Source organism: Indicator indicator, chromosome 3, assembly GCF_027791375.1.
Source record: "Indicator indicator isolate 239-I01 chromosome 3, UM_Iind_1.1, whole genome shotgun sequence".
Taxonomy (NCBI): Eukaryota; Metazoa; Chordata; class Aves; order Piciformes; family Indicatoridae; genus Indicator; species Indicator indicator.
The window spans coordinates 16,971,499-16,995,571 of record NC_072012.1 but is presented as its reverse complement, the minus strand read 5'-3'; the positions used below and the strand labels follow the sequence as shown (position 1 = coordinate 16,995,571).

Below are 24,073 nucleotides of genomic sequence, written 5' to 3'. Positions count from 1 at the left end.
AAAAGAAAACCCCCAGCATTAAGTGGTGCTTTTTTGGGAAGCTGCTAACTGAAACATAACCACTGAATAGAATTCTTCTAGTGTCTTTTGAACGCTGCTCTTGTTAATTGCAACAATGGCATGGCAAGCATTTTTCTTTTCCTCTACAAACATACACATTCACAGTCACCAAAAAAATTAAGGCTTACCAAACACAACCACTTTAATACAGAACCATTGTCCAGCAGAGGTATGAGCAAATCCTGAAAATCAGAAAGTACTATTTCTGCACATATGGACACGGGCTGGCTGTTGATTTGATGGATGATGAACTTTTCCCCTTCGGGAGGTTTTGGAGGTTTAATTCACACAGCAAGAGAAAGTCCCCAGGACTATGTGCTGCATCAGTCCCAAGAATGTTCCTGGTTCCTCAGTGGTGACCACAAAAGGTCGAGACTTCTATTTTGGTCTTCCTGTCAGCCCAGAGCATCTCCTCACTGTTGGCTCAACTGTGACTCAGGGTAGCAGAGTCAGAATTTCTCTGTGTACACAAAGTTATTCCACAACACAAACGGCTGTGTATGTAATCGCTAGAGCCAAAGAATTGGCTTAAATCACAAGTCCAAATGTCAGCCTTAACAGCAGCCTCCCTCCGGTTACCCCAGAGAGGATTACACAAATAAAGAAACTTCAGCACAGCAGCCAGCTGCTAATTGTCCAGAGTGGGCAGTGCCTCGTTTTCATTAGGTTATTCTGTAACTGTGTATGATTTCTTGCACTCTCATTGCTTCCTCCAAAGCATCTGGACCTCATTGGGGAGAAGCCAGGAAAACTTACAGTCAGTACTATACACAATTTTTTTTCTGTTCTCACTTTTTTTCTGAGCATTTGAGCATCACTCAGTTGGTCTGAGCGGAGCTTTGCTGTGGCAAATTAGGACTATTCCCATGTTCCAGTGCTTATTACTTGTTTAGCAGTGAAGTGCTGGGTAAGACAGAGCATTGGACTGATAAGGAACAGCAAGTCTTGCTCCTATTCACCAAAACCTCCTCTTGAAGTACCTGCTTTGTCAAGAGTGATCACAGACACACACTTGTCTAAGCAGGTCACAACTGAAGGATCCACCAGCTGAAAGTTCCTAATTTATTTATTCAAAAGAAGCAGGACACTTTCCCTTATTATTTTCCCCCCATCAGTAGATTATTCTTCTCTTCTACATACCTCTCTGCAAAAAGAGCTCAGGAGCATGTTGAGCAAACCCAACCATGCTCCAGCCTGCTCTTAAAACATTAATGTTTGATCACTGGTTATCACCAACTTTCTCTGGCTTTCATTGCCCACAACTGCTGCTTATCTAGATGTTTGCAATAAACAGAGGCATTCACTTTCCCAGCCAGGCTCTTCCCTTTTAAGTCATGCACTTTGATGACACAACCAAGTGGCTGTGACCTCACCAACGGTTCCCAAGTTGCAAAACGACTGAATGAGTCATTAAACCAGTGGATAAGTGGATAAGCAAAGGGAAGAGGTTGCTGATTTGGAAAGAAAAGTTCATGTTTACTCAAAAACGCTTTTATAGCCAGCAGCAACACGAAAATAGCAACAAAAGTTTAGGAATGGATGAAAACACCACAGCAGTTTGCATGACAGCTTGTCTACATGTGTCAGTGATCCTTTGAAACAATAATGTTTTGGCTCATTTTTGCCAGAAAGGGCCTACTCTGACCTCTTTTACGTCAGTCCAAGCACAGAAGTGATTCACTGTTTTCTGCTTTGTCTGTAATCTACCACAGCATGTTAGAGCATCATGGACTTCAATTTAGAGTCCACACAACCGATGCTAATGGCTTGTGCAATCAAGACACCCAAAGTCTTTTTCAAGACCTTTTCTTGGCTTTCCCATTATCGACAATCCTAGTCATTCAATTCACCAAATGAGGTTTCCATCCTGACCTTCATGTTTGGGACAGTCAGACTAGAACTGCAATAAAATCCTTTTACTGGAAAGCCCTGACAAGTCTCAGTGCTTATCAGCTTGGGATGCAGACCAGGGCACTCAGAAACACACAGAACTGCTCCCAGCTATACTTCATGAACCCCTTAAGCCCTACCTGCTTAAGCTTCCAATACTGCACTTCACTTCAGCTGTGTCTTGAAGAAGCATTTTGTCTTCAGTTAAGTGCTGTTTAAAAACATCATATTCATATCAGTTGTTTACTGATCACAGAGCTCTCCCAGTGTTTATGATATTATAAAAACACAGAGAGCTCCCATATGAAATTGGATTTCATTGCTGTTCTCACTCAACAAAATAAAGGAAATCCCTTTATATCCCTCTATGCAATATGGCCAGCATTGGGAAATGCCTCTGTTTCAGCTGGCTTCATTTTTCCTGGATTTCTTCTCCACTTACCAGGCCAGCCATGGGGGTCAATGGTTGGAAAGAGCTTCTGTGAATTTAAATTAAATTTTTGGAAGCTCCAAGCTACCCATAAACCGCGGTTCTATATCTCCTTAACAACCTTTCTCATTAAAGCATGAAATAAGCTGAACCTCAGCTAAAGTGTTCACTCACATGTCAACCCTGAGCACTGACAGGGTGCTTTTTACATTGAGTCTTATAGGAAGCTATGGCATGAAATTGCTGGTGCTGGAAAGAGCCCCCAGGCAACAGCAGGGTTGGGGGCTGACAAAATGAAGACAGAGTTGATGGAGGGATAATTTTTTTTTCCATTCACAGAGATCTCCATGTTGAGCAGCTTTCCACTGCATTAGCAGGTGCTCTGTCATACTAAATCAACAGACATAGTCAGGAAACAGATTTCACATCTTCAGGATGTCTATAGCTAATGATCTTAATTATGACACAGTTGGCTTTCTGTGTACTTTGCCCCAGCCAAACCACAGGAAAAAATAGTGAACACTCATCATTTGAAAATTACACCATGCACAGATTGCATTGGGTTGGAAGGGACCCTCAAAGGTCATCTTGTCCAAACACCTGCAGTGAGCAGGGACATCTCCAACTAGATCAGGCTGCCTCATCAAGTCTGACCTTGAGTGTCTCCAGGGATGGGGATTCAACCACATCTCTGGGCAACCTATTCCAGTATTTTACCACTCTCATTGTGAAGAGCTTCATCCTGATATCTAGTCTAAATCTACCCTGCTCCAGTTTAAATCCATTGCCCTTCATCCTATCACTACAAGCCCTTCTAAACAGTCCTTCTCCAGCATTCCTGTAGGTCCCCTTCAGATACTGAAATGTAGCTATAAGGTCTCCCCAGAGCTGCCTCTTCTTCAGGCTGAGCAGCTCAAATTCTCTCAGCCTGTCTTCACAGAAGATGTGCTCCAGCATGCTTATCATCTCTGTGGCCCTCCTCCGGAAACACTCCAGCAGATGCATGTCTCTCTTGTGATGGGGGCCCCAGAACTGGACATAGTACTCCATATTGAAGATCACTGGAGATGTGAGACTAACTGAATTAAAGTGAGACCAACCACATCAAAGGTCATTCCTGTAGCATGGCTTTGGCAACCACACACAAATTCTGCTCCTTGACTCCTCAAAGACAGGTGACTTTAAACTGCACAACAAACAGAGGCAGGTATGTCAGGAAAAAAAATCTTTGGAATTTTCACAGCTTTTTCTAGCTATTTTCATTCATCAAACATAGTCCCAACCCCGCAGCCCCTTCTATGGCAGCGCTTCCTCCACCTGGGCAAGAGCAGAACAACCAGGATCACTGTACTAACAGCAGCATTTTTATCCTCACTACTCGTTTAACTTCCACTAAGCCATTCAGCCACAACTGAAAATGCTCTCTTCTACCTTGGAGACTGATGAGTGCCTGCTATAACACCAGACATGGCCCTGCCCTGGGCTGTATCTGACCCTGATTCCCCTCCACAGGGCTGATCCTGATCCCCTCTCACAGTGATGTCCCACATCAGGAGATGCCTCATGCCTGGGGCTGCTACTACTCATTACAGATGATGAACAGCACTTCCAACTGTGCCAAAATGCTGTTTGTATAGCCTGACAGACACTCAAACAACAATGGCAAGGGGCAAAAAATACTCTTTCCTGGGCATTCCCGTAGCAAGGAGCTCTTTTCTGGACCACTGACATGTTTCTCTGTGCACTGAGCCAATGCCCCATACCAATAGCTTCAGCATTTTGTCTAAGCTAGAAGCTATATTAAGACCATTGGGGTATTCCAACAAGCAGCCACTTCCCCACAGTGTGAGAAAAGCCCAAGAATTGTCAGTGTTGGGCAGCACACCTCCAGCTCCAGACTAAATCTCTCCAGCTGGCTTACTGTTATTACTGGGGAGAGAGGATATAAATATCAATATCTCTGTTGGGACTTACAGCTGAAACCATAACAGAGGCACTTGATAATATCATACTGCAGGTAGAAATTCTCTGTGTCCTCCCCCCCATAGACAATTTGGGTTTGTCCCACTATTACAAGGCAACTTACTGCAGAAGAATGAACAGCACAAAGCTTTCTATGTGCGTAGCCACCAAAATTGTTTGGATTTGAATTTAACTTCTTTTTTGGGGGGTGCTATTATCTACAATTACAACAACAGCTTACTGTTTTGTCTGGTTTTGTCACCAGAGTCAGCTGCAAGAATTTTAATGCCAATTTGAGGCTTATCATTTCTTCTGGTTTAGCTACTCAGTATTTCATACCCTCAAGAAAAAAAAAGAAAAACAAACAAAAACCCCCAACCAACTAACCAACCAAAACCCAAAACAAAACCAATAAAAAAATCCCACCACAACAAACAGAACACCCCTTCTTCCCTAATAAAGCATCGGAAAAGCTTAGAATTAAAACTGAAAATCCATGTCAGCTAGTTAAAAGGAAGCTACTTAGAGAAGAGAGACTACTATTGAGCCAAAAAAACACCAATTTAAAGTTCTGTATTATAAAGCATGAAATTACGATATATAGTCAAGGTTGTTTCATTTACACCTCTTCCTCTGGACCACCTTCACCAGCTACAACCACTTTCTTAATAGGCAACAATCATTTTTATTCAAGGAAAAATTGCTGGAAACCATTCAAACTACTCTGCAGTTGAAATTAATTCCTTACTCTAGGATGAATGTCAGATTCATAGCAGGGCATGGCACACACTACCAGCAGCCTTGTCACTGAGAAACTCCCTTCCCTTTCTTCTAAATGTGAGGTTGTGAGGCAGCATCAGCAAAGGTGCTGCACTGCTCCCTTGCACCTTGAACACTTTCCTCTGACAGCTCAGCTCCCACTTCAAGGGCCAGAAGGGAAACACCAAGTTTGAAACCCATGTTGCAACGCAGGCAGCAGAGCAGTGCTGGGATGGCTTCCAGCCTTTCAGATGGGAAATCGCCTGGTGCCTGGGGCACTCCAATTCATGCACCAGCAGAGTGAAGGCACCAAAGAACATGGCCAAGGAGACTCCAAGGCAAGAAAAGCCATTACACGCAGAGCAGAGAATGGCATACAGGCTTCAGTGCCATAAAACTTAAGTTCAAAGACAAATAAATCACTTAAAGCAGATAAATTAAGCCCAAAAGAAAATCTTTCTGAGATTAACTAATTTGTTTTAGCTGCTAGTGTATGCTAATTTAATAGGATGCTATGCAGTCTGTTCTGAGACAGTGATGCATGGATGCTAAAAAGGGAAACTGGCCCTCTACAGATCCCCAGTCATGTTTATTATTACTGTCCTCTTCTTTCCTGAACTGTTTCTCCTTTCTGATTAATCCTGGTCCTTATTAGAAAGGGAATTATTTATTGTCTTTAAAGGCCCATTACTTTACATCCTCCATGGCAATCACAGTAAAGCTATCTAGAATCAAAGGCAAAACACACATCTTTCAGTATTGAGCTCTTCCATTACACACGTCACAAATGAGCTGTTAAGCAGTTTATTTTCTCCACTGATGATTGCTTTTTTTCCAAAGTGAATACTTATGAACCTTTTTCCTACTTTCATCTCAGAAAACAAAAGGAGCTCATTGTCTCCCAGGGTTTATCTGATGGCAGCATTCTCACAAGTTAACAACCTTTCTTCTAAAAATGACCTCAAACCTTTCTTGAGGCATATGTGATCTCCATAATGTTTATCAAAGCATTTTCCTTTTCTGACATTGATATATGCAGGATCTGAGTTTCTGGAGATTCTGGAGACAACACATCTGATTTCTGAAGTCCTTATCTGGTCATATAAAGCAGATTACAGCAATCTGAAAAAACAAGTTTCCTCTTCCTTGACACAGAGGCACATCTCGCACACCATGGCCCTCTCCAAGAGGATGAATTAATTAAGGAACATCTAGATGACATTGCATCTTCTAAAGCAATGCAAAGCCAATGTAGACCTATTTTTGCTTGCAACAATTCCTATGTTCCTTCTAAAGAGAAGATCTTTGGTTAAGATGATACTATCAACTGTCTAAAGATTAAGTAAGTTTGCCGTTCTGCAAATCTAAACCATGAAGGAGTTTTGTCCAAAGGTGTCTGGACCTTCACAAATCCAAGCTGCAAAGGTCTACAGGGCAACTCATCCTTTCAGGTGGATTTTATCTCTCTACAAAACAAAATCAAAGTATCAGTTCTGACGGTCTTCCTCAGTGCATTACTTTATGTGTGATTTTCAAACACCAGCTCTGTCTTTCATGAACTGTGTGGCCTGTTCCACAGATGAGGGACCTGAAGAACAGGAGCCACATGGACCAACTTGCCTCACTCTAATTTTTGTAAAGATGGGAATTTTGCACAATCTAAAAGCACACACTCCTTTTGTACCCAGAGAAGTATCTCTAGACTGTTATATCCCATCCAAAAATATATTGAAGGCAGAATACTATGACTCTGTAGGAATCCTTAAACCCTCTCAACCAAAAAACTCCTGCTCCATTTGCTTCCTGTCGTTGGTCAAGGAGATCACCTGAGACACCCAGATATTAGTGCCAAGATGTCCATCAGGCAGATGCAATTAAGTTAGATGACTTTCAGCCTTAGGATTTGATCTTGCTTCAAGAGAAACTAGAGTCTGATCACCGAGAATGAAAGTCCTCTCACTGTATCTACATGGGTAATGATAAAATCTAAACTATTCACTCACAGCTCCTGTTACACTCAAGAGATGTCCAAGAGAGCAGTGCTGAGGTAACTAACACTGGTCAAACAAACCACACTCTAAAACACATCTCTTAATCTTCATTGAGAGCAAAAGGAGCCTAGGGGAAAAGGTTAAGATGTCCACAGTGTGGACATTTTGAATGCTAAGGCAGACAAATCTCCTCCCCAACTCACAGGACCACATATTCATAGCAAAAGAAGGATTAGAACTTGTAAGGCTTCTATGTTCACGATCACAGCACAGTGCTTGCCCATTGCAGGGAGAAATTTGGATTCCTTGATCGGCCAACAAAAAAAAGGCACAGCTCCTATTTCATCCTTTAGACTTAATCTACAGTCTCCAGTCAAGAAGCACTCCCTGTGAGCGTGATGAGCAGCCACCAAAAGAGGAGGCCACAGGCTTTGGAACTGTCACAAGCACAGCTGAACAATTCCCAGTGTGTAAGAGCCCTTCTGTGCTGCTCTGAAACTCTGATTGGCTTGTTCTTATCTTGTTGCCATCCATCCATCCAGTCCTGCATATCTGTTTTAAATATTTGGACTAAAAATTGTCTGTGTTTTGTATCCTTGGCCACTATAAATTGCAGCCTAGAATTAAAAAAAACAAGGGAGAGAGACACAATTCAGTACAATGGAATACAAATTGTACAAATTGTTTCATAGCTCAGAACTGAGCTTTGGAGGGATAAACCACTGCAGGATAGCCAGAACTTCATCTGCAGCCTTACTTCCAATGGCCATCTCTTAAAACACTATAAATGTATTTGCTTTCCTAATCCCCAGCCTCTTCACTCATGTGAACAGGTAGTTTCATGTCTGAGCTGAGGAACATTAAGAGGTCTTAGCAAATTCATTTGCCTAGTAACCAGCAAGCTTGAAAATAAACATTTTGGCAAAGACTATTTCGGTGCATACAGAAGTTAGCAGGCATTTCTGAAACTCACAGATACTTCTGCAAAAAATAATGCTGTGTTTGTCATGTGTGCATGTTTCAGTCTGACTCAAATCTCAGTTCAAAAAAGGCTTTCCTTCTAGCTTCCATTGACAAGGAGCTCCTCCATGGCTCCATGTTTAAAGTGCTGTGTTGAGACTACTGAGATACTCGCAAAATAAATGCAGCAACAGCACAACTTTCCTCTTCTAAACTTATTGTTATGAGCCTCCACACGCTCTGAAGGAACATTTTTTGATGTCACAGGAATTGGCCAAAAGAAAATTCCCTAGGAGATGTAAGGAATCAGAAGCAGTACTAGCTTCCATGCAAACCATGCCTAGCTAAAAAGCATTAATCTAGATGAATCACAGAGCAGATGAGGCCTGGCAGCACAGGTGTTCTGGGCTTATCCCATGCTTTTAACAGCAGAGAAGATCAGTGACACATACAATCCCAATCTGAGAATAGGAGCCATCTTTGCCTTCTGGTGGCTTTCCCTTATGATGGTAGAAGACAGCATCATGAGGGAAGGAGTCCCTCCAGCATGGCAGACCTGCACCAAAGCAGCTGAACCCATTGGAGAATTAGAGAGGTGCTGCATTTCATCTGAAAGGAGAACAGAACTCCCCAACCAAACTGTTTGGTCTGGTCCATGGAAACCGTTAGCAGTGAGACAGACATTTATACCTCTGTGATCCATGAAAAGGCTTTAGATTGCCGGTTTAACAGCAACCAGTTTAGTCTTCATAAAAAGCAGTCACTATTTACAAACCCTGCAGGTAAGGAGATGAAGAGTTAAGGCTTCCAGATCTGCCTAGGAAAGCTGCTTCTAGTGAACGTCACCTGATTCATCAGAACCATGATAGACACCAACTACCCACAGCTTCAGCACACAGTACAAACACATGACAGTGCTGGGCTACTTGGGCTTCAGTCTTCAACTCCCATTCTCCACGGAGCAACAGCACAGGAAGAATCATCTCAATGCTCTAACCAGCTTTACAAACACCGAACAAAGTGAACTGCTGCATAGGGATGACCTTCTGTTGTTGGAAAACTTCAGCAAAAACAATCTGACAGCAAGGCTGATTCCCTTTATCTGAAATGTAATCACAGCACATTATAGTCTCATAATACAATGCTGAGTTTCCTAGGAGATGACTGCCACGCATCCTGCCGAGTTTTAAAAATTAAATTTCTCAGAACTCATTTCCATCTCAGGTTGATGTGCTACACACATATTGACAATCCCCATCACCATGCTTCTCAGCCTTTATGTGGGTCCAGGTAAATCGACCCAGACCTTGGATGACAGGTGCAAGCAGTATCATAATATGCCTGATGAGATGAATGAGGGTGGTAAGACACAGGTCTTCAAACCTGGCAGCAATAATTTATGTCTTTTTTTGGAAGCTGTTGCATAATTCCAAAAATGAATAAAAAGGAAGCAAAATATTACCCTCCTGGGTAATGTGCAACCCAGATGCAAGTCCCCCAGATGGAATGCAGCAAAACACTGGCAGAGTGACAAGGAACAGGGAGAATTGCAGGAATCTCTCTCTCAGTGCATGGTAAAGGATATCTGAGAGCCAATTCCCAAAAATACAGCAAGCAGCAAGCCACTGACAGTGAGCTGAGGAGCAAAGCTAAGCCTGGTCCAACTGGTAAGAGCTGCCACAGGTTGTGTGTGGTACAGATGTGCTGTGATTTGCATGCCAGCTCACAGAAGAGATGGGCTGTGGAATAATAAAAGTTGATTAAAAACAAAAAGCTACAAAATTTCCAGAAATGTGGCCTTCTGGCGAACTTCTGTTTATTGTCATTGAGAAAGTTTGGAGGGGAGGAAGAGGTGGACACTTAAACCTGACAGCAAGTGCACAAGTGGATCCCTGGGGTCACTTCAGGAATGAATCAAAATGAGACAGTGTCTCCCCACCATGATCACAGGAGGAGGTTCACTGTGAAGAAATAAGCTTAGAGCCCTTTGAAACATGGCATTTCAAAAGGATGTATATGAAATTGTTCAAGCAGCAGAAAAACCATGATAATTCCTTGGGGAAAGCAGTTTTGCTTTCTACTATGAGTAAGAGCCTAATTTGATTGGAAACTTTATGCTCCCTTTGAAACAAAGTCCTTTCCCACTAAAATATTTCAATTCCTAAGTGAAGGAGAACTCGTTTCAAGCAAATAGAGACTGGAGGATCCTGAAATCTAAATTCCTGTGGCTTGCCCATGAAATTTATTGTTTTTACCTGGTTAAAGAAAGACATGAAAAAGGCAAAAATGCTCAACAGGGTTTAGCAGCAGGGTCTCCCCTGTGCAAGATTCTTCTTCAGTAACAGCCATTAGTAGCTGTTTAAAGAAAGAAAAGAAAAAAAGAAGAAATGCAGCTCATGCAGCATAAGACTTGTCTCCACCTCGCTTATCTCCCTAGCCTCCAACAGTCAATGATACAGAAAAGGGATCTCTATTCAAGTAACAGTTTGGAACTTAGAATCACACAATGTCTGGGGTCAGAAGGGACCTTTAAAGGTCATCTAGTCCAACCCCCCTGCAAGGAGCAGGGACATTTTAACTAGATTATCTTGCTCAGGACAACCTGACCTGGAATGTTTCCAGGGCTGGGGCATCTACCACCTCTCTGGACAACAATGTTTCACCACCTTCATTGTAAAAAATGTATTCCCTATTATCTAGTCTGCATCTGCCCTCTTTCAGCTTAAAACCATCACTCCTTGTCCTATCACAACAACTCTTTCTATAGTCTGTCCCTATGTGTGGTAGTTTTAGATTATGCCTTTAAAATTTTTCACAGATCTTGAGCAGAAAGTAGTAAAAATGTAAATAAATCACTATTGGGTGTAAAAAGGAAAATAATGATTATTCTAAATAATACCATTGGAGAGCTATTTTCCATAAGGTTTGGTTCCCAAAACAATCTTGCTCTCTTCTTGTTTCTTCTCTGGGGAGACACTAACTGGCTTTGCTGACCTTGGCTGCATTGCTTTTATTTTGGTTAAGTCTAATATCTCTGTTTCTCTCTCTCTTCCCCTTTGTACAGGGGGTAAGGGGGAGGCAGGGAGGGAGAACCTGTTTGCAGCTCCCCTGGTCGTTGGCTGGGGAAGGTCCTAGTGCTGCTTGTTAATTGTAAATACCTGTAAATATTGTAAATACTGTATATCTGTACATATTCACTGCATTCCATTGTAGATTGCAGTTTTGCCTGTAAATACATCTTTCATTTGCTTCCAAACTGAGCTGGTCTGGCAAAGTTAATGCTGAGGGGAATTTTCAACCCACCACACTATGCCTTGACCCATCATGTCTTAACTACCTATCCTCTACTAATCTGCATAATCCCTTTCCCTTAACACATTTACACTTCAAATTTCACAGTCTCCTGTAGAACTGAGGTGCACTGAGTACAAACAGCACCCAAACCCAGTTCTTTCCATAACTCTCCAGCAAAACACATTTTAAGTATGTTAGGTAACCAACTGCTTTCCCATGTTACAAAATAGGTTTTAATCACAAATACACTGAATTGTTTCTAAACTGTGACTCTACTCTCCACCTATAGTAGAATATATATGAGACAAAAAAAATTCTTAGGAAAAGAGTTTATAACCTCATACATTGTGCTAAATCTTCAGTATCATGTTGAATTTTGAAAGAAGAACTTCAAAATGAGGAAACTCGTTAAACAAGAAGTGAGCAGGTCCTAGGAGGAAGAACCAGGAGAGTTAGAACTTACAGGAGGTGTAAGGACTGTTGGAAAACATTGAGGCTTGAAACTCAGAACAAATATATACCCCATGTAATGAAACTCTAGAAACAGAGAAGTCTGGCAGGCCAAGCAGTTGGGAAGAGAAAATATGAGAAGACAAGCAGAAAATTTAATAAAGACTATTTTGCACATATCTGAGGTGGTGTGCTCCCCCCTGCCCCTTCCCTGGCTCAAGCCATAACCACCAGTAGGGGTTGTGATGACTGCCTGAAGCTTACTCGGGGCTTTAGGGGATGGATGGCAATACAGTAGTCAAGGGCTGCCTGGAACAGTGACCGAGGTGTCTTGCTGATATGCAAATATGACTACAAATCAATCATCTGACTCTATAAATAGTGGACAGCACAGGCCTTGTTGAGCTCTCCTGCACAGCAGTGAGCTGCATGCCAGGATCTCCCCTTGAGTGGGAACACCTCTCAAGGTTACTCCTTGAGGTTGGGAGATTCCTTGCAGCAACAGATTTTAGGTGACTAATAGCGTGCTAAACTCTGAAATCTTAGCTAAATGATAGAAAAGATTTATTGTGCATAATGCTCTAGACACAAACCATTGACCAAGTCTGGGACAAGGATTGGATCCAGTCATACCTGAACTCCTCCCTGAGAAGTTTAGAAAGCAAGGGGGTCCTTTACAAACCTCATAATTCAATGGGACAGTCTCCCTTACAGTTTTTTCTGACCCTGTTCTCTATGCAGTAAATAATGTAGTGTAGCTTGCCATCCAGTCTTGTTAAACCACTGCCCCATTTACCAATTAACTCTGTTAGCATTTGATATCAATAAAGTTTACTGCTACTTCTCTCTTACTAGTGAAGTGCATGACTCCATCTGTGACAGTATTCAGAAGACAGAAGTGCACCAGAGTGCTGATAGACTAAGAAGCAATCAAGTGTAGAACCAGCATGAATAAGCCCACATGGTTATAGAAAAAAAAAAAAACAACACTTTTTTGGCATTCACGCTCACTGCAGTTTGGTTTGTGGATGTTCTTACACAGGAAACCTTCATTACAAGGTTGGTAAAAGGGGTTACAGACTGGACTCTCCAAATCATTCTAGGGAAACTTGGGTGTGAGGCTACAGGAGCTCCAAATACAAGGTGAAGACAAAAATCAGAAAGCAGCCTATGTGACACATTTTTTACAAAGGATTCAAAGTAACAACTGAGGAATTACAAGGAACTCCAGATGAATGAATCTGACATCAGCAGGTCTGTAAAAAACTACAATGAAAAATGTTCTTCTGGGGGAAAAAAACAGAATTTATGAATACCTGCAAGAATGTGATAGATTAAAGACAAAAAAAATAGTGTGGCTTTTGAGAAAGGAAATGAGGCTTCAAAAATGTACTGGAGTGCTCTGGTCAACATGTATGATGGGAAAATCCTGTTGATGTAGTTGGCTTAGATTTCAATGGGGTGCCTCAGTGCAGAATCTCTGAGAGGATGAGCTGTTAGGGGATAGGAGAAGCTCCTTGCATGGATGAAGAACTGGTTAAAAAGACAGAAAACAGCAAGGACTAAATGGTAAATCCATTTAATACCCAGTCTTCAGGATTACTAAGAAAGCAGTTTGCCACACCCTGATTGTTTTGTGAGATCCTTCTTGCCTGCAGGACATGGCAGAACCAGGGAGGGCAACAGGAATGATCAAAACTATGAAACAGCCCCATTACAATAGGATGAGGGGCAATGGATCAGTCAGAGGAAATTCCATCTCAACAAGAGAAAAAACTTTTTTACTGTGAGGGTGACGGAGCACTGGAACAGGCTGCCCAGAAAGGTTGTGGAGTCTCCTTCTTGAGAGATCTTCAAAACCCACCTGGATGTATTCCTGTGTGACCTGCCTTAAGCAGATGGGACTTTACAGCTTGGAAGGGGCAATTGAGCAGGACAGAATAAAGCTCTGAATGGAGCAAGGAGGGCAATCACTTTCCCTTCCAACACAAGCATGTGAGGGTAGCAAGGGCCCACTTCAAAACACTTCATTCAGCTTCTTTCCATAAAACACAGCTGACATTAACAACGATTGAGAAAACAACTAGAAAAATACTGGTGACAAAATTCATCCCAGATGACTGGAGACACCATTTGTGTCTCAGAAAATGCCTGCATACATCTCACTGAGTGCTAGGGGAGTACTCACAGTATTGTAATAAATTACATTATTGTTAAATACTGACACAGAGTTTCCTCCTCAGACATCTGGCACTGGCTGCAGGGATGGGTTACTGGATGACCTGCATTTTTGGTCTGACCCAGTATAGCTGTTCTTACTGTCAATTAATACGGTGGAGCTAGCAGCAGCTAACAGCAGCTCATGGGAAAAAATGGGCATGCAAAGATGCATGGAAAGTCAAGTCCATCACTGAGCCAAACGGGAGCTTCTTCAGAGTTAAGCCATGGCAAAAAGCAAGGAAAAGTGTATGTAAAATACTTTCTACTTCCAGCATGAGCATTTCCACCTAAGTAACCCAGTCAGGATACCTGGAGGTAAAGACAAGCTGACTTCAGAGGAATTAAACCAGCAGAGAATTATCACAAGATGTCCAGGGAAAACACAGCTTTGAAAGGTGCATCGCATAACCATGGAGGAAATAGCCTTAGTGATCTTCTTGGACTGATCTCTCTGCCTTCCTTTATTCTTGCTTTAAGTGAATTATATGATGGGCCTTCTATTGCCACTGCAGATAACAGCTGTCTTTTCCTTTTGGAATTAGAAGGTAGCTAACACTAATGAAACTAAAGCTTATATACCCCACTTACTTACGGATTTTAAAAGGCGTGCAACAATCTTTGCATCCCTGCAGCTAGAAACCCAAACCCTCAAGATTTCTCATGCATTTATCCATACGACATCCTTATGGGGTTAGGCAGTGCCGCCGCCACATGTATGAAATATGCGAAAACTAAGGGCAAGGAGGGCATAAAGCAGACAAATCCCAGGTCCCTCCAGTCCAACAACCATCAGTGGACTAACTGGAAGATTATCTCCACGTGCTGTCAGATCACACTGCAGAAACAGCCTGTTTTCACCCTAGACCATTTGCTTTAGCCCTCCCCTCCTCCTGTATCACAGCCTGCAGTCCCTGCATGCGTATCATCCACACTAAGCTAAAGCTTAGTTCTCTCCCAGAACAGACATTCACTAAAAAGTTGGTATCATTTCTTCCCGTCTCGGAAGTGTTTCTTGCTTTCTTCAACAAGTGCTACAAAATCTTCAGTAAACCAGCAGCAACATCAACCCGGTGAGTCTACCAGTCAAGTAGTACTTGTTTACTGGACCCCCATGTTTGACAGTGAACCTACTTTCCTAACTTTAGTAGTGCAAATACACTTTGGTTGAGCTGCCATTTGAGTTCTTATAAGGAAGCAAATCTTTTCTATTTGTTGACAAAAGCCTCAGAGTAGCATTTAGCATACATGAATGTTAGCAGGTGTTCATATTTAACTTGTTTTTTTAGGAGGGTTTTAAGCCTGAGATGCATATAGTGATTGAGGATTACTGTTTATTCATTTCTGTGTAATAGGAGAAGCAGCATTTCATCTGTCTCATCCATATTTAATAGCTCTAGGCACAACAACCATGAAAGGTCTATTTTTCTCCCACTAGGGAAAATATTATTATTATTATTACTGCTAGTGTGACTACATCTATATTCTGAAATTATTCATTCCCAACTTTCTATATTATATTATGTTATATTATGTTATGTTATATATTATATTATATTTCTATGTTATCTGTGGGTCAGGTACTTTCCTGGCACTTACCTGAGTTACTGAGCTGATGGAGCTATACTGATTTATGGTATGCTGAGTCACATCAGCTAAAGACAGTGTCAATCCAAAGCTTCTTGGGAACATGAGCCAGAATAAATTTTGCTGCCCTTGGGAGGGGCAGAAACCCTTAGAAAGTTGCCTATCTTCTGCTTCTGCTGTTACCAAGAACAGAGATATCTGCTCAGGATGACTTCCACTTCATCCATGCTTCTCAGTCTTAGCAAACACACAAAGTAAATGGAGAGGCCATGGATGGTGTCTACCTGCTGCTCCATGTGTCACCCATGCCTAAAGCAGACTCTTGCTCCCAAGATGGCATGTAAATATGAAGGATAGCACATAATTTCTCCACAGCATAGCAGAGCTGCTCACAGTCTGTTCTGACAGCTCAAGCAATGCCCAGACTGCACACCACCCTATCAATTCCAGCCTCAAAATAGGATGCAACCCCAATAAACTAGAAGCATCTCCCCAAGCATTACCCAGTAAATCACACCACCTTCAACTAATAAATGGTCCAGAATTACATTTATCTAGGCAAGCAGAAAACAGTGGAGGTATAACCATGCAAGCAACTTTTTCCCTTCCTAATGATAAGGGAGGACCTCAACGAGCAACAAGGAAACCTCTTCTTCCTTACGTAAATCTAGACAGCCTCAAGCACACCTAATGAATGTGCAGTGACAACTCCAACCAGAGAAAGTTAAGACATGAGTTTTTCTAGGTATTTCTTCCTGGGAAAAAAAGTTCCCTGATAGCATGCCATTAAATTGTTAATCATAAAATTGCTGAGGGCCCCTTTCCCCAGGAGGTCACTCATTCAAATGCAGCCAGTGTCAGCAGTCTCTGGCATGTTATCACAGGGCAGTGTTTACGCAGTGAGAAACAAATTTGATAGATTCAACCCAGTCACATGCTGCAAAACCCACCAGCAGGGTCTGAGACTTCACCCTTGCAACAGCAGAGCTGCCAGGGAGCTGCAAACACCCAGGTGGCTTCACATGAAAGGCTTGCCTGTCCCTGTGCGGGGCTGACAAGCACTAGCAGCAGATGGGAGAGACGTGGAGCGATCACCAGCAGGAAGCTTTATGTCTCCAGAGTTACATCTTTAGTCTTAACTCCAATTCAGGAAGGGAACATCCACATTCAGACTCATATGCCTAAAAAAAATTTCATGTTAAACATATTCAGGGGCTAAAGGTCATGATAAAAGCAACAGTGATGCAGAGGATATGTAAATATATAAAAGAGACACATCTTTTTTTCATGTTGTTTGTAATTTGGAGATAGAACAGGACTACAGAGAGAAACACACATTATCCCCTTTCCTCTGCATGTGTAGTTCTCATTAGGGCCAATTAGGATGATAATCACATCTGAAAGGAGGCCACAAGCCAACCTGTGTGATAAAGGCAGAAGTAAACACAGCTCTGGTGAGCTTAGGGAGCATACAGTTTTCCCTGCCAAGTTCTCCAAGCTCAGATCCTACTCAGTTCAAAACAGAAAGCTCAACCCTTCACAATGTTATCTGTGAGAGCATCCCACCTTGGAGGCGACGAGGTGGTAATATGGGTCTTCAGGGACCCACAAAACTGTGCCCTCCAAGGACTTGCCCAATTAAAAGGTCTTATTAGGTGGAGAAAAATTAATTGTTCCTTCTAGTGTTTTCTCCACGCCTAGTATAAGGCATCCAAGATTTCTACATTAAGGATCGATACATTGCTCAAGGTGAAGTCAAAGAGAGAATCTCATGAGTTCAATGAAAGCAGACCCTATGCACAGCTCTCTAATGCCTTTTCCATCCTCCCTCCCCAGACCAATCCTAATGGGATCATCTGAGCGAGTTTTCTGCTCATCAGTGTTACCTTATGTCATCCTCATCTCTAATATCTGCAATGCCTTCTCCATCCCAGCTGCTTCCCAGGTGACTGTGCAATTACATTTCTAATTGTACTACAATGGTGCTTTCTCTGGGATGCTACACCACTGCTTAATTTATAAATGTCAATTTGGAAGCACAATACAATGAAAAATTGCCCACATTAGGCACAGAGCAGTTCCCACTTATGAATAGGTAAGAAGGCAACAAAAATAATTAAGTACTTAACAAATAGAGAGGATGAGGGAATGCAGGCAACCCTTCTGCATGTGACTGATTTTGAGCCATTTAAATGGAAGGGAACGGGTAGCTGAGTAGCAAGTCTGATATCAGACATGACACTGCACAGTCTGCGCCTGTTTGGGAACCTATTTAATATTTAAATCTCAATTAACCAGTAGGACTGACCTGACATTTCAAAATCTAAACAAAACACTTCAAGTACAGCTCTTTAGAAAGCATCTGTAAAAGCACTTTCTTACTCCACAAATCTGCTAATTCTTTGCATTCTGAATAACATCTCCAGGGAGTAGAAAATAAAAAATCAGAATTTGTTGATTTTGCACTCCCATCCTCTTTGCACAGCCAGTCCAACTAAACAAGAGTGGGCTGAATTCTGACATAACAGAGCTGTAACAGGGTATGCTGGCCCTGGGAAAGTGTTGTGCTAACCCTCATTACCTAAATATTGGCTTATTCCTTCAGGATTGCTCTTTCTATCCCTTGAAATCCCTTGGGTTGTTCTAATCTCTGCTAATGTAATGCCTGATGTTATGCTAAGGGAAATAGGGGGGGACACACTATAGCCCTTCATCCCTATGCACACACCACTCTTGGCACTGCTTCTCCATCCTGCTTTAAAGAAAGCACCTACAATTATTCCCAGAAAAAGCCAAGTTCATTTTATATCTCTGATAGTGTCAGCATGCCCAATTACTGCCACCTTTTCTAACAACTCTCTGACCTCAATGAGAGGTGAAGGGAAAATCTGAACTAATTTGGAGATATTACTCCAAATTTCTCTTTCCACTGGTTCAGTGTTCTAGATGACTTTAGCCTCTGTGTGCCTCTTGCCCATATTGCCTGGTCCTGGCTGAGAAGCGTACAAGAGCCTTAATCAAAATGGAACACTGATGGCATCCTGAACTGGCAGGCACATTTCAGCAGTGCCATCACTTGTGCAGCAAACCATTGCCTTGGCTGAGTCTATCCTTCCAAGACCTTCCAAGTTCTGTCGGCAAGCAATGGTAATGTGTTCACTGGAAAGTGTGTCCCCCAGGAGAGTAATCTGAAGAAATACATTACCTGTCACATAAAAGCAGCTTTCTCATTCATGTCACCTCATGATCAGAGAAACCAGTTGCAGACCCCACTCTGATATATAATGTCAGCAGTGCAGCTATTAAATATTCAGAATGGGAATCTCCAGCATCAACCAAAATACTTCCATGATGGCAGGACTTACAGGATCAACCAATATCTGACAGCCCTACAAACCTGCCCCAGAGTGGGACACAATAGCAAGTTTCAGGAATTTCCCCAAATTAAAGATTCAGGGCAAAGTTCCTACTTTTGTCAGCTGCTGGGGAGCCAAGTTCATGTTCTCACACTGATCCATGCTGGGTGAGAGGAGAGAAACAGCTTTATTTTTTTTCTACCCTTTTTCTGTGTGTAATTAGAAGTGGGCCCAGGAGATATGGATTTGCTGGTGAAAAGCTCCCCTTTGATCAGTTTAGTGGATTGTGAGAATCTGTGGTTAAAACCTCACAGTCCAGCACATCCCAATTAGAGATAATCCTAAATACACGACTTGCATGAAGATTGAGCTTTTTCTGGTGTCTGGAAGGAGAAAAATGGGACTTTCTTGTTTTAGCATTGTTGCTTACCCTGTCATATTTCATACCAGCAACTGAAGTCACATGATGCTTTCCCTTCCCTTATTTTCTGAAGAAGAAAGCAGAAAGAAAGCAGAAAGAACATTTTTTGAACATGGGGGGGAGTGGAGTAGAACATGGGTCAAATGAAGTTTGGTGCCTATTTTTCTCACAGGAGTATTTGCCAAAGGAAAATTAAAGTACATCCACAAGTCAAATCTGATACTCTACATGATATAATATTTTCTGGCTACTTTCAAAGTATAATTTCCTTATGCCAAAGGAGAAAAATGAGAGACAATATGTTTCTCTTTGCTCCATAGGTCTGTCACTAAGGAATATTTCAGCAAGTTTATTAATTTTAAGGCTCTCTCCTCTTCCTTTCTCCCTTTTATTATCTGTGTTGAGGCTGCATTGCTACTCATCACAGAGCTGCAAAGTTGACTCACTACAGCTCCTTTTTTTCTGCTCACCAATCTCACTGAATTATTGCAAAGGGCTCTGTCAAGTTGGAAAGAATTTATCTTCAAAAATAAAACTAATTTTCTTTCCTAAGTTCCAAATGGCACTTTAAACTATATATTTAAAGAGGGGGGAAAAAAAATCTGTGAGATGCATTTTCTTATCTTTAGCCCTTGGTTTTCTTTCTGCACATTTCAGTCCAGACAACCAAAGTTCAACATCCATTTCTAGACTTCGTTCTCTGCTTTTCCTGTACTTGCAGCAATGATATTGCCAAGTCACCTAAGTTTGTCTTCAGTCTTTGGGTATTTGTTGTCTCTTTTTTTGTAAAGCCTAAGCTATGAGTAATGCTGTTGCTCAGCTTTCATTCTTACTTGGTTTTATTCTGCTATCTGTTAGCTTTCAGGGTTACAGGTGAACAGTTTGACTGTGTTGCTCAAGTATACCCTCAAAGACACAAAACCAAGAAGCTAACTGGAATATTCATATAATCTCACTATTTTTAGGGAGATTTTTCTAATTCCAGGGAGACTGGAAATAAGGTGTTTTTTTCCTAACTCTCAGACTTGACTTGTCTACAGTATCAAGATTTAGCATCTGAATTTCTTTTATGCTGCAGCTCCTTACAATCAGCATGTATGTGCAAAATTTCCACAGCTCACGACCTTCTTCGTTTTCCCTCCTTTTTCACTAGAGGGGCACAACATCTCTCTGCTTCAGGGGAGACCATCTACCAGAGTAGTGCAGGTGACACTGATGAGGTTCCCCTATCATCTATCCCTACTGACTGCAGCCCCAGTTCAAGAGTGCCCACTACCAGAGCATGTAGGCCCTACCAAATTAGGAAAAAAGGCCAATTCTAGTATTGCATGAACAGCCATAATTTCTCTGCAACTAGACTTGTATAAAATAAGCAAAACCACAGTATTGGTATCCAATCCATAATCAGTATTTGAAGAGCATGCTGAAATTCAGGGTCTATGGAAGAAGGTGAGAGCTTGCCACAAATGCTTAACCCACTGGTGAAAACAGAAAGAAAGATGTTAGGCATTAGCAAAGACAGACAACTAAAAGCTAATGCAAATTGGTCAGGAATCTTTATATAAAGCTCTTATAAGGAACTGTGTGGTTAAACAACAGAACCTGAGCTGGATTCAAACAAGCAAAGAAAAAAATACCCAACCCACACTTAATTTTGTGTTCAGATTTCTGTTATAAAATCCAGCAGGGCACCACCTCTCCAACAAAGACTTGTCTCACAAGATACCAGGAATAAAAAAAAACAATACACATTTCAATCAGCCTATCTCTAGGGTATATTTAAACAAAGGGGTTTTGCCTTTCAATTTGACATATACCTAATGGAAAGGTAAAGGTATTAAATATACATTACAATGCAGTTTATTCCAGAAGAACTCCATGGTGCCTCTTGGGCAGCATGTATGAAGACATCCAATTACTGTTCAGGCCAAGCCTGACCCTGGCTGTGTAAGCAGGGATAAAATTTCAAGCACACAGGATAGGATTATTTTCTTCATTTTCACAGAAAAACTGATGCAGGAAAGAACATTCAAAGCAAACAAAAAATTCTTTATAAAGACTCAATTTAGCCTGATTTGAGAAACTTTAGGCTAGACAGACTCTTTAAGTCTTTTACGTGAACTGGGAGTATGTGGCATACATGAAGGTGATTGCAGAGAGGAAAGAAATAAAAACTGCACTTTTCCAGCAGCTGTGTGTGGAGAGCTGTGCTTCCCTGGACAGTGCTACATACTTCATATATTGGGGAGTATTCATAAACAGAGAAAATCTTTAAAGCTCTTGTTTTATCTATGAATAGCATGAGCTTTAGAGGAAAAAAATAATATTCTTAAAAATTAGAATTTCAAATTTAGACAAAACATGAACCGAAAGCTCACTGAAGTTGCCAGTGAAGACCTGATGCCTCCTTTAATGTGTTCACCTCCACATACAGCAGACACAGCTCTACCAAGGCTCTCCCATGAGGAAGTGCAGGTTATAACATGACAACACACCATCAATGGGGATTAATCACTGTATAATCATAGTCAGAGGGCTCAAGCAAAACCAGACCTCAAACACTTCGGCCTCACACAAACACACATTTTTAAGACAAGATGTTTAAAATCTCAACAGCATGGCAAAACGTCTTGCTCTCTACCTGAAAGGAGGTTGTAGCAAGGTGGGTGTTGGTCTCTTCTCTCTAGTTACAAGTGATAGAACATGAGGAAATAGCCTCAGGTTACACCAGATGAGGTTTAGATTGGACATTAGAAGAAACTTCTTCACCGAAAGGGTTATCAAACACTGGATTAGGCTGCCCAGGGAGGTGGTTGAATCACCATCCCTGGCGGTGTTTAAAAGATGAATCGATGTGGTGCAGGGGGACAAGATTAGACTTGGTAGAGTTAGATAATGGTTGGACTTGATGACCTTATAGGTCTTTTCCAACCAACACAATTCTATCTCCCAAGAGGTGGTTCATGGAGCAAACTTGAAATACGATTGTTACAGAATTAAGGCAATTAATCCCTGGAATTAATGCGATGCAGCCGCTGGGGGAAAAAAAAAAAGCTCTCTCAGTAATAAATATCTGTCTGTTTTTGTGCTGTCTCTCTATATAACCCTCCACAGTCTGTTGGCAGCTCTCATTATGTCTGGTCCCCTCATTTTAATTGCACTGTACGATAAGGACTTGCAATTTGATTTTTCTGTAGCACAGAACGTGCAGTAAAGTTGCTCACAAATGACAGAGAACAACATGCAAATACGAAGCATTTGAAAAATGAGTAGGCATCCAAACTAAAATGATTCTTTAGAGAATGACTGGCTACTGATTGGATGAATCCTGTCACTGTTCAAGTTAATGAAACAAATCTCTTGACGGGTGTTAGGTAATTTTTAAAAAAGTTACAAGGGCGTCACTAAAGCTAATGTTATTAAAAGCTTTGATTAGTTATGAGAACAGGCTCATAGGTCTAAATCAGAGCTGCTAACTGAAGCTGGTGGGATAATAGATGTTCACAACTAGAAAAAAAAGCCTTTATTTCCAAGAAAACTCTATAAAAGGAAAAGGGCACATATGCTAGAAGATGAGGTAATACATGTGAATTTTTACATGCTTTCTGGTCCATCTAAAACTGTGACCTCATCTGAGCAGAGAGGGCCCCTCAGTCTGTGCTCAGGCTCCAAAGAGATAGCACAAGTGCTGATCATCCAGGGAACAGGGAACAGCAGTTGGTGAGAGTGTGGTCCTGCCTCATTACACTTGGGGGATAAATGGTGTCTGCTTTAATACATTTACTCTGGAGGGGAAAGAGCCATGTTTTCTAGGGGGTATGGCAGCAGAAATAATGTCACACATAATAAGAGAAAGCAATAACAATACAGAAATATATATGAAATAGGCACTCCCTGAACCACTGGCAGCAGAGAGGACTTTGCCCAGCATTTAGATGAAGCTGATTCTCTTTGCTGTATTTACATGTGAAGATTATTTCCTTATTTTCAGATGTTTGCATTTCTCCCCTTGGATAATCTCCATCAAACACAGAAAGAAAGTCTCACTCCTTACCCTTCCTAGGAACAGCCCCCAGTGTGAATATGCACACTGAGACCACAGTGGTCCTGGGTTCTTTCCAGTCCAAGGCCAGTGCTAAGGGGGATTATCCTTGTTCAGCTGCTGACCCATCCTTCCTCAGCTCAGAGCTTTCACACTGGAAGCAAAGAAAGCAATTCCATATGGAAGAGGGAGTTAACAGTGGCTCATACTCCCAAAAAATACAGGTCCTTCTGTACCCAGCTGGCAATTCCAGTGCCCAGCCACTGTGACCCTCCTGAAGCCCCCCTACCTGCAGCACTCAGAAGGGCAAGCCTCAAGATGCTGACTGAGACTTCACATAGCACCATCCAACAATGACTCATAGAATGGTAGGGGTTGGAAGGGACCTCCAGAGATCATCGAGCCAACTGCCCTGACAAAGCAGGATCACCTAGGGTAGGCCACACAGGAACACATCCAGATGGGTCTTGAAAGCCTCTAGAGAAGGAGACTCCACAAATCTTTCCGGGCAGCCTGTTCCAGCACTCTGTCACCCTTACAATAAAGAAGTTTTTCCTCACGTTGACAGGAAAGCATTCTGCATACACCAACTAGGCTACAGCCATTTGCAGCTGCAGACAGCTGAACTTTTCCCACAGAGATGCATATCTGAAA

The 24,073-nt window shown here is 41.8% G+C and overlaps 1 protein-coding gene across 1 annotated transcript in view; it reads right to left on the bottom strand.

The window, feature by feature from the left end:
- Positions 1-24,073, bottom strand: part of CAMK1D (calcium/calmodulin dependent protein kinase ID) — a 218,190-nt gene that overhangs the window by 122,267 nt on the left and 71,850 nt on the right. The gene's annotated exons all lie outside the window — the stretch shown is intronic.